Raw genomic sequence first — 10,721 nt, 5'->3', positions numbered from 1 at the left:
GAGGGCACTAACCGACGGCGAACTGGAGTCACGTGTAGGCCAGACTGCGTCAGGGTTCAGGGATGAAACAACATAGTGAACCTGTGAGAAAATGTCTGTCAAGAATTCAGGAAAATATATTCAGATTGCAACCTGAGAGGCTGCTGATTACTCTGTAGCTGCCCTTGAATGTTTAGCGGGGCCATGTAGTAAGGTCGGGTGTCAATGTGAAGAGTTGTTCCCAGGGCCAGCGTGCACACTCTCGTGTACAGGCTCTCATGCCCAGTGCTAGTGTACAGGCTCTCGCGTACAGGGCCAATGGACAGACTCTTGTTTACAGGCTCTCGTGCCCAGTGCCAGTGTACAGGCTCTAGTGTCCGGGACCAGCGTGCACGCTCTAGTGTCCAGGGCCAGCGTGCACGCTCTAGTGTCCAGGGCCAGCGTGCACGATCTCATGTCCGAGGCCAGCGTGCACGCTCTCATGTCCGAGGCCAGCGTGCACGCACTAGTGTCCGGGGCCAGCGTGCACGCTCTAGTGTCCGGGGCCAGTGTGCACGCTCTAGTGTCCAGGGCCAGCGTGCACGCTCTAGTGTCTGGGGCCAGCGTGCACGCTCTAGTGTCCGGGGCCAGTGTGCACGCTCTAGTGTCTGGGGCCAGCGTGCACGCTCTACTGTCCGGGGCCAGTGTGCACGCTCTAGTGTCCGGGGCCAGCGTGCACGCTCTAGTGTCCGGGGCCAGTGTGCACGCTCTAGTGTCCGGGGCCAGCGTGCACGCTCTACTGTCCGGGGCCAGCGTGCACGCTCTAGTGTCCGGGGCCAGTGTGCACGCTCTAGTGTCCGGGGCCAGCGTGCACGCTCTAGTGTCCGGGGCCAGCGTGCACGCTCCAGTGTCCAGGGGTTTCTATGAGGCTGTCGGTCTCTCAATCAGCCTGAGCTTGGCACTAGGAAGGCGAGACGATGGTTTATAAATAGGACGAAGCAGCTGATTGCAGCAATGTGGTCCTCACACTGTCCTTTAAAGCTGATTGGAATCCTGCCCTTTCTCGTGGGATGGCAGTCTGCTCCCTCTGCTGGCTGCCAGCTCTTCTGTGCAGGGAGTGTGTGCCGTCCCACTACACGTCCTAGTGGGCAGGGGCCTACAGCACGACTCCTGGCACAGACACAGGGTGACAGCTACAGGAGGGGTTACACTCAGTCAGTACGGGCATTCGACTGGACTTGGATTAAGGTTCACTCTATCCCGGGTACGAGGAGCTCTCTACAGGGGTAAATCGACACCAGTGAACCCGCTACAGGAGCTTTGTTCACTGGGAGCTCACACCGAGAACGCAGTTACACACTGTGCACAATTAACTAAGCATTAAATTTAATGGGCAGAACATTGGGCACAGAACATGCGAGAATGTCCGACATGGGCTCAGATACAAGTTCCCCACTGGAACCACACAATTAAACACTTAACCCGTATACCTAACCCGTGCTGTACCTGCCCTGGGAGTGTTTGATGGGACAGTGTAGAGGGAGCTTTACTCTGTATCTAACCCGTGCTGTACCTGCCCTGGGAGTGTATGATGGGACAGTGTAGAGGGAGCTTTACTCTGTATCTAACCCGTGCTGTACCTGCCCTGGGAGTGTTTGATGGCACAGTGTAGAGGGAGCTTTACTCTGTATCTAACCCGTGCTGTACCTGCCCTGGGAGTGTTTGATGGGACAGTGTAGAGGGAGCTTTACTCTGTATCTAACCCGTGCTGTACCTGCCCTGGGAGTGTTTGATGGGGCAGTGTAGAGGGAGCTTTACTCTGTATCTAACCCGTGCAGTACCTGCCCTGGGAGTGTTTGATGGGACAGTGTAGAGGGAGCTTTACTCTGTATCTAACCTGTGCTGTACCTGCCCTGGGAGTGTTTGATGGGACAGTGCAGAGGGAGCTTTACTCTGTATCTAACCCGTGCTGTAGCTGCCCTGGGAGTGTTTGATGGGACAGTGTAGAGGGAGCTTTACTCTGTATCTAACCCGTGCTGTAGCTGCCCTGGGAGTGTTTGATGGGACAGTGCAGAGGGAGCTTTACTCTGTATCTAACCCGTGCTGTAGCTGCCCTGGGAGTGTTTGATGGGACAGTGTAGAGGGAGCTTTACTCTGTATCTAACCCATGCTGTACCTGCCCTGGGAGTGTTTGATGGGACAGTGTAGAGGGAGCTTTACTCTGTATCTGACCCGTGCTGTACCTGCCCTGGAAGTGTATGATGGGACAGTGTAGAGGGAGCTTTACTCTGTATCTAACCCGTGCTGTACCTGCCCTGGGAGTGTATGATGGGACAGTGTAGAGGGAGCTTTACTCTGTATCTAACCCGTGCTGTACCTGCCCTGGGAGTGTGTGATGGTGGAGTTATGGATGATGCTCCATTCTTCAGTACCACGTTAGGTCATTTTCTTGTGTATTGCAGACAGAGACGGATATTAATATCAGCTGACTGCTGTCTATCAGAATAGCTCTGTGTATATGGAGGAATACCTGTCTCTATCCATATATACAGATTGATATACCTATGTCAGCCTATGTGTCACCCTGAACCAACAGCACTAAAACAGATTATCTGGTTATTATGACATGGCTGTCTGTGGGAGCTTGCTGTGTCAAATTGGTTGCCGTGTTTCCTACATTACAACAGTGACTGCACTTCAAAGGTACGTCAGTGGCTGTAAAGTGCTTTGGGATGTCCTGAGGTTGTGAAAGGCGCTATAGAAATGCAAGTCTTTTCTACTTTCAGTGCGGTCACTGGATTCAGGGCATGCCCACATTCAGTGCAGGCACTGGATTCAGGAATTTCTTCACCCAGTGGTGAACCTGTGGAATTCTCTACCACAGAAGGCAGTAGAGGCCAATTCATTAAATATATTCAAGAAGGAGTTGGATATATTTCTTCATGCTAAATGGATCAAGGTATATGGAGAGAAGGCAGGGACAGGGTACTGAATTTGGATGACCAGCCATGATCTCATTGAATGGTGGAGCAGGCTCAAGGGGCCGAATGGCCAACTCCTGCTCCTATCTTCTATGTTTCTATGTTTGATCACTGGATTCAGGACACGCCCACATTCAGTGCGAGCACTGGATTCAGGACACGCCCACATTCAGTGCGGGCACTGGATTCAGGACACGCCCACATTCAGTGTGATCACTGGATTCAGGACATGCCCACATTCAGTGCGGGCACTGGATTCAGGACACGCCCACAGTCAGTGTGATCACTGGATTCAGGGCATGCCCACATTCAGTGTGGGCACTGGATTCAGGACACGCCCACATTCAGTGTGATCACTGGATTCAGGACACGCCCACATTCAGTGCAATCACTGGATTCAAGACACGCCCACATTCAGTGTGGTCACTGGATTCAGGACACGCCCACATTCAGTGTGATCACTGGATTCAGGACACGCCCATATTCAGTACACGCCCATATTCAGTGTGGGCACTGGATTCAGGACACACCCACATTCAGTGCAGCACTGGATTCAGGACACGCCCACATTCAGTGTGGTCACTGGATTCAGGACACACCCACATTCAGTGCAGCACTGGATTCAGGACACGCCCACATTCAGTGCGATCACTGGATTCAGGACACACCCACATCCAGTGCGAGCATCACCCGTGGCCTCATGAACCCCGTCCTCATTGCTCAGGGTCCCCCTGTCACGACTCCACGTGCCTACAATTCCCCCGCCTGCGGTCTTCCCTTTCCACTGAGACTGCAGTTTCAATAGAGGCCTTTCACTGGCACTAGGAATGCTGGGACTGTCCGGTCTCCATCATGCCCAGCTGCTGCCCAGCAAGAAAGGGAATTACCGACCAACTCCCCATGACCCAGGGTCAATAGCGGGGAGAAGGAGGAGGAGGAGGAACAAGGAGAAAGGGAATGGGAGGAAACTAGATGGAGGGGAATCCTGTAACGGTGATTGCTGGATGTTCACTGTGCCCGGGGGCATGTGAAATGCCCAGCTCGCCCCCTGTAACTGTGGGTGGCACCAACGGATCTGGGGCACAGATCCGGGTGGTGTGTCGGGCATTTCTGCTGATGGATCACGATCTGAATCAGAACCTCTAATGTGCACCTCAGTTGTTGCAGGAGTGTGGAGGGGATCCACCCAGCCCAGCCCATGTGTTGGGTGTGTGGAGAGCTGCTTTGGTCCAAAGCCCCTTGCCCTGCTCCCTGCTCCTGTGACCGGGGTTGTTCATTACTTTAGCATGGAGCTGGGGATTTCTCTCACTCTCAAGGGTCTCACTTACTGTCCACGGCCGGGCCTTGGATCATATCAAACTTGTACACCTCCTTGGCATAGTACTCGAAGTCAGTGTTGTGGGTGAGGCAGCTTTGCTGATGATCCCTGCCGAGCTCTTGCAGTAACTCCCGGGTGCTGTTGTACATGGCCAGGACCTGGGCTGGGACCTCGGCCGGACCCGGCTCCTCTGGAGGGCTGGTGAGTCTCAGTTTGCTGAGGATCTGGCCCCTGATGGCTTCCACTCGCTTCTTCTTGATGTGCTCGGTGTCCAGGGTGGTGCAGGTGGAAAGCGCCCGAGTCACAGCCACTAAATCCAGGGCAGTCAGAACAAGCAGCAGCCTCTGTACACACATCGTCCCCGCTCCCCAATCCTCCAGGGCACAGGTAATAAATCCAAATGGCGAGATCCCCTTCCAGCCAACACACAAACACACACAGGCTCCGCCGCAACAACTTTCCCCAAACTTTTTTCAAAACTTTCCAGATGTTCTGTGCTCCTCAGGACAGCGGAGTCTCGGCTCCCCGAATGTAGATCAACTCCTCGCTCTCCTTCCCTCCGGATCCGCTTCCCTCTTGCTCCCTCTAGATATATATATATATAGATAGATATTCTTCTTCTATTTGTTTTAAAGCAAGGGTTTGGAGATCTTGATATTCTACCGCAACTCTCGGCTGCAAACCGGTTCCCGAGACTTGCAAATCCGGCTGTAGCTCCAGCTCCAGCTCCAGCTCCAGCTCCAGCTCCAGCTCCCTCAGTCTCTCTCACTTGTTCCTGTCTCACACTCTGCCTCTCACTCCTGGCTTTTATACACGGGATCAGTGACGCTCCGGGAGGGTTGGATCATTCAGGCCTGTCCCTGATCAGAACGTCATCCTCACACAGCAAGGTTTTGGATATATTAAGGAAACAGGGGAGGAGAGATTCAGAGATACAGAAATACAGTGACATACAGACACAAAAATATACTGACACACAGTCAAAAATAGTGACACACAGACAGAAATACAGTGACAGAAATCCCGATGGTCGGGGAGTCCAGAACCAGGGGTCACAGTCTAAGGATAAGGGGTAAGCCATTTAGGACAGAGATGAGGAGGAATTTCTTCACCCAGAGAGTGGTGAACCTGTGGAATTCTCTACCACACAAGGCAGTAGAGGCCAATTCATTAAATATATTCAAGAAGGAGCTGGATATATTTCTTAAGGCTAAAGGGATCAAGGGATATGGGGAGAAGGCAGGGACAGGGTACTGAGTTTGGATGATCAGCCATGATCTCATTAAATGGCGGAGCAGGCTCGAGGGGCCGAATGGCCTACTCCTGCTCCTATCTTCTATGTTTCTATGTTTCTATGACTGACACAGAAATACAGTGACACAGACAAAAATAGTGACACACAGACAGACATACAGTACAATAGCAAAATACTGCAGATGCTGGAAATCCGAAATAACAACAGAAAATGCTGGAAAAACTCAGCAAGCCAGGCAACATCCGTGGAGAGAAAATAGAGTCAACGGCCTAGAAATTCAGTTGGGCGCGCCAGCCGTTAGCGCCTTAGGAGGAGTAGATCTCGAGCGCTAGGTGCTTAGCGCACGGGCGCAGCGCGATCTGCGCCTCGCCCCAACTTCAGTACACATTTAGCGCCGGCGCAAAGTCTTAGCGCGCGCCCTGCTGCGCGCGCAGATCATGACGTCATTTCCTCATGCAACGCCCTTTGTGCGCCCCAAACCGGAACTTCACTCGCGCCGACCCATTGTGCGCCGGGCGGCCCTAACGACTGAAGTGGAATGGTACACAGCCGAGCCGGGCCGCGGGGAGCGCTAATTAAAGGGCACTTACCCAGCAGTATAAAGGCCAGCCATTTTGCAGCATTCACTCTTGTGCAACGGTTTTTTGGAGAGAGACCAAGGAGGAGAGCTTACTGGTTTGGACCAACACTAGGACAGGTATTTTTGGCTCAGGCCAGAGCTTAGCAATTATCTTTGCCTTCATTGAGATCTCAGTGTTTGCCAGCATATAATGGGGGCTGCATTGGGTGGCAACGCTGACTTTCAGCCTTATGCCAGAAGGGCTTACAGACGCCGTGAGAGAGTGGCAGCCCTGGCTAGATGCAGAGGGGGCAACAGACGTCGCCAACTGAGGCCTTACCCACCCAGGGTATACCACCAGCAGACCTCCTATCTGACCATGTCTGCCGCGATGTGTGTTAGGAGGCTGCGATTCAGAAGGGAGGTGGTTGCAGACATCTGCCGGCTGCTTCACAGAGATCTGCAGCCACAGCTGATGCGCAGGACGTCTCTGTCGGTGGCAGTGAAGGTGACGGTGGCTCTCAACTTCTATGCCACCAGCTCCTTCCAATCCGCTACTGGGGACATCGCTAACATCTCCCAGTTCGCCGTGCATTGCTGCATCTGCCAGGTGACCGAAGCCCTTTTCACAAGGAGACATCAATTCATCTCCTTCCCCATGACCCTGGACAAGCAGCAGCAGCGTGCAGTGGGATTTGCAAGAATAGCGGGCTTCCCCATGGTGCAGGGCACCATTGACTGCACGCATGTGGCTTTGCGGGCACCTCTGGAGCATGCCGAGGATTACCGCAACCGGAAGGGCTACCATTCCCTCAATGCACAGCTGGTGTGTGACCACAGGCAGCGCATCCTAGCTGTCAATGCCCGCTTTCCAGGCAGCAGCCACGATGCCTTTATCCTGCGACAGACAACTGTGGCTGACATGGTCCAGGCACAGCCTCCCCCAAAAGGATGGCTTATCGGGGACAAAGGCTATCCTTTGTGTACCTGGCTCATGACCCCGCTCCGCGCGCCCACGACCCCTGCTGAAGAGGCATACAACGAGAGCCATCAAGCGACTAGGAACATCATAGAACAAACAATCGGCGTCCTCAAGCAATGGTTCCGCTGTCTCGATCGCTCCGGGGGAGCCCTCCAGTATTCGCAGGATCGAGTCTCCCAATTCGTCGTCGTTTGCTGCATGCTGCACAACCTGGCTATCCGCAGGACTCAGGCACTGCCACCTCACGTTGGACCACCACCTCAGGAGGAGGAGCAGGAGGAGCATGAGGAGGAGGAGGACGAGGAGTACCAGCCCAGGAGGGACGCACAAGGTCCAAGGGCCGCCCGTCAGCGGCTTATTGAACGTCACTTCTAGGCCCCCTGTCAGGGAATGGCTTGTGCCAATGAAAGAACATGATTGCAGCCGCTCCGCAAGCCCTCAGCCGGTTAAGGCAACAAACACTTCAAAGATCAAACATGGACAATGTTAATAAATAAAATGCTTTATTGTTCAAACTCAGGTCCCTTCCCACATGAAAACCAAAAACAGACGAAACCCCCAAAAAACACTCAAACACATTACTCGCTCCCACAACCTGGAGAGGATTAACAAAATAGTGCAACTAAAATGGCCGTCATTCTCGGCCTTCGTAAAAAACAAACATCACACCATCGGCCTTCAAAAAACAAACATCCAATTCTCGGCCTCAAAAAACAAACACAACTGGCCACACATTCGACTATTTGGCCCGCTAGGGCGATGCCTTGGCCATCTTTGTGTGGCCCCTGCCCGCCCTGCTGCTCCTCCTCAAAGTAAGGCCATTGGCTGCTGCAAGGCTGGGGGCAGGCTCCTGAGGGGCACATGTCGTGACGGCAGATGCCCTTGGGGGTCGGCCTAGTCGAGGTCTGGCCGTTGAGCGGGCGGCTGTTGAATGCTGCAGCTGTGGCTGGCCAGCATCAGTCGCTGCAGCAGCTCCTGGCAGCTCCACTGGGGGAGTGGCAGTGGCGGCTGGAGGAATGGGGGCAAGCTGGCGGATGGCAGGTGCTCGCTGGTCGCCTGAGACACTGGCACTCGCCCGGGCCAGCACTGCAGCATGCGCACCAATCTGCCGAGGGACAGACCGCTGTGCTGCTGCAGCGCGCCGGGTGCCCTGGCGATGCCTGGCTGACACAGCGAGTGTGGCAGCAGTGAGTGCCCGTGTTGACCTGTTCACTGACCGCATCAGAGCAGCCAGTGACTGGACGGCACCACTGATCACCTGGCCAGTCGCTGCCAGAGCTGCCCCGAATTCCGCCCGACTCGCTGCCTGATCTGCCCGGAATTCTGCCCGACTGGTGGCTTCTGAGGGCCCGAACTCGGTCACACTCTGAGAGAGGGACTTGATGGCCTCAGGCAACCGTGCCACTGCCGCCATGAGCTCCGTGTGCCGGCGCTCCGAGTCAGCGGACAAGTCCTCGAGGCGTTCCATCTCCTCGGCGAAGACCATCTCTGGACTGGAGGCCGGACTCTCCCTCTGGGGAGAAGGCCGCTGAGCTGGCCGACCCTTCCTGCGTTGCTGGACACCGCTGGGCCCAGCAATTGGACTCCCCTCCGACGCATCCCCCCTCTGGGGAGAAGGCCGCCGAGCTTCCACCCCCCTCCCACGTTTCTGCAGGCCGCAGGTCCCATGAGCTCCCCTCCCCTTCGACACTTCCGCCACGCTCCCCTCCAGGGAAGACGTGTCCCCTACATTGGCCTGGGTGGCCGCGGCTGAGGGTTCCCCTGATGGGCCGCCTTCCTCTTGCTCCTCCTCCTGCTCCTCTTCTGAGGGGCTGTCACTGGCAAGTTCAGGGACCTCCTCCTCACCATCTGAAAGCAGGAAGGCACAAGAGTAGCTTTAGAGTGAGGAGAGGGCGTCAGCAAGGGATGCATGAGTGGTGGCATTCAGCGCATTGGTCGGACAGTGGCAAAGGATGTAGATCTGATGCGCAAGTGGGACAAGAGAGGTCCAAAAGGTGATGTCCTTACCATTGGTGCCCAGAACAGGGTCGGCATCTCCACATGCAACGGGGCCAATCACCCGGCCACCCATGATGCGCTCCACGCGATGTTGCAGCTCGGTGAGTGGCTGGATATGGGTTCGGCCTCCCCCGGTCGCAGTCCGGCTCTTCCTATTATTCGCCAGCTTGGCCTGCAAGAGAAAGGACGGCCTCTAAGTACAGTGTGTTGCCCTGATCTTGTGTGCACTGCCTCCCATGGTGGAATAGTTTGGCCAGTGTGTTAAGTGCAGAATGTGCAATTGATGTTCATGCCTGTCCCATCGCTGCTGGATGAGGGCTGGCCATTAGGGCTTTCAGGTCCCTTTGCCCATAATGTGAGGTGCACATGCAAGGATGAGGAGGTCACTGGAAAGGGTACTCACCCTGACAATGCGAGTGAGGTCATTAAACTTTTTGCGGCATTGGGCACCGGTCCTGGGGACGTCGCTGTTGGCTGACAGCTTGCTGGCGACATGCCTCCAGGCTCTCCTGTAGACGCAGAACGGCACCTTCTTGCCATTGTCCGGGTACAAAACATGGCGCCTCTTCTCCACAGCACCAACCAGCACACTCAGATCACGCTCTGAGAAGCGCTGCGCACGTTCACGGGCCTTCTGCATGGCTTCAGGCGCTATTCGGGTCCAGCAGCAGTGTTCGGGCCTAGCTGGAGGGCTCCACTATCCAGGGCGTGGCAGCAGACACAGTCGACCCTTCCCCCTTAAGAGCTGGCCGGCGCCAGGGTGTCTGCTGTCAATCACGAGATGGCCGCACTTGCGCTGCGCCCGGCCTCGGCGCTATCGATCAGCACCTCTGGCTTAGCGCCTAAAGAGAGGCGTCCAGCACCAGTTTTAGCGCTCGAGCGAACTCTTAGGGCGAAGCTGATGAATATCGGAGAAGTGGCCTCGATTTGGCGGCGGGCGCAAACTTTAGCGGCCGCCCCACTTTATCGCCCCAAAAGTGGCTACAATGAATTTCTAGGCCAACGTTTTGGGTCAAACCCTTTGACAGACACAGACATTCAGTGACACACACACAGAAATACAGTGACACACACACAGAAATCATAGAAACATAGAAGATAGGAGCAGGAGTAGGCCATTCGGCCCTTCGAGCCTGCTCCGCCATTCAATGAGATCATGGCTGATCATCCAAACTCAGTACCTTGTCCCTGCCTTCTCCCCATATCCCTTGATCCCTTTAGCATTAAGAAATATATCCAACTCCTTCTTGAATATATTTAATGAATTGGCCTCAACTGCCTTCTGTGGTAGAGAATTCCACAGGTTCACCACTCTCTGGGTGAAGAAATTCCTCCTCATCTCTGTCCTAAATGGCTTACCCCTTATCTTTAGACTGTGACCCCTGGTTCTGGACTCCCCTGCCATCGGGAACATCCTTCCTGCATCTAGTCTGTCTAGTCCTGTTAGAATTTTATAAGTTTCAATGAGTTTTTTTTAGAAGAATAAGAGGGGATCTCATCCAGTGACAGACACACACAGAAATACAGTGACACACAGACACAGAGAAATAGAATGACACACAGTCAGAAATACAGTGACACCCACACATAGAAATACAGTGACACATGCAGAGAAATAGAATGACACACGGATAGAAATACAGTGAGACACAGACACAGAAATAGAGTGA

At 54.4% G+C, this 10,721-nt stretch overlaps 1 pseudogene; it reads right to left on the bottom strand.

The window, feature by feature from the left end:
- Window positions 1–1,739: 1,739 nt before the first annotated feature.
- On the bottom strand, window positions 1,740–5,006 carry LOC147108993 (transforming growth factor beta-3 proprotein pseudogene; annotated as a pseudogene).
- Between the last annotated feature and the right edge of the window lie 5,715 nt (window positions 5,007–10,721).

This window comes from Somniosus microcephalus, chromosome 12 (assembly GCF_052327205.1).
Source record: "Somniosus microcephalus isolate GS21.2 chromosome 12, FLI_Smic_1.0, whole genome shotgun sequence".
In the NCBI taxonomy this organism is placed as follows: Eukaryota; Metazoa; Chordata; class Chondrichthyes; order Squaliformes; family Somniosidae; genus Somniosus; species Somniosus microcephalus.
Note: the sequence above shows the minus strand (reverse complement) of the source record. Positions and strands in the feature narration are given on the sequence as shown.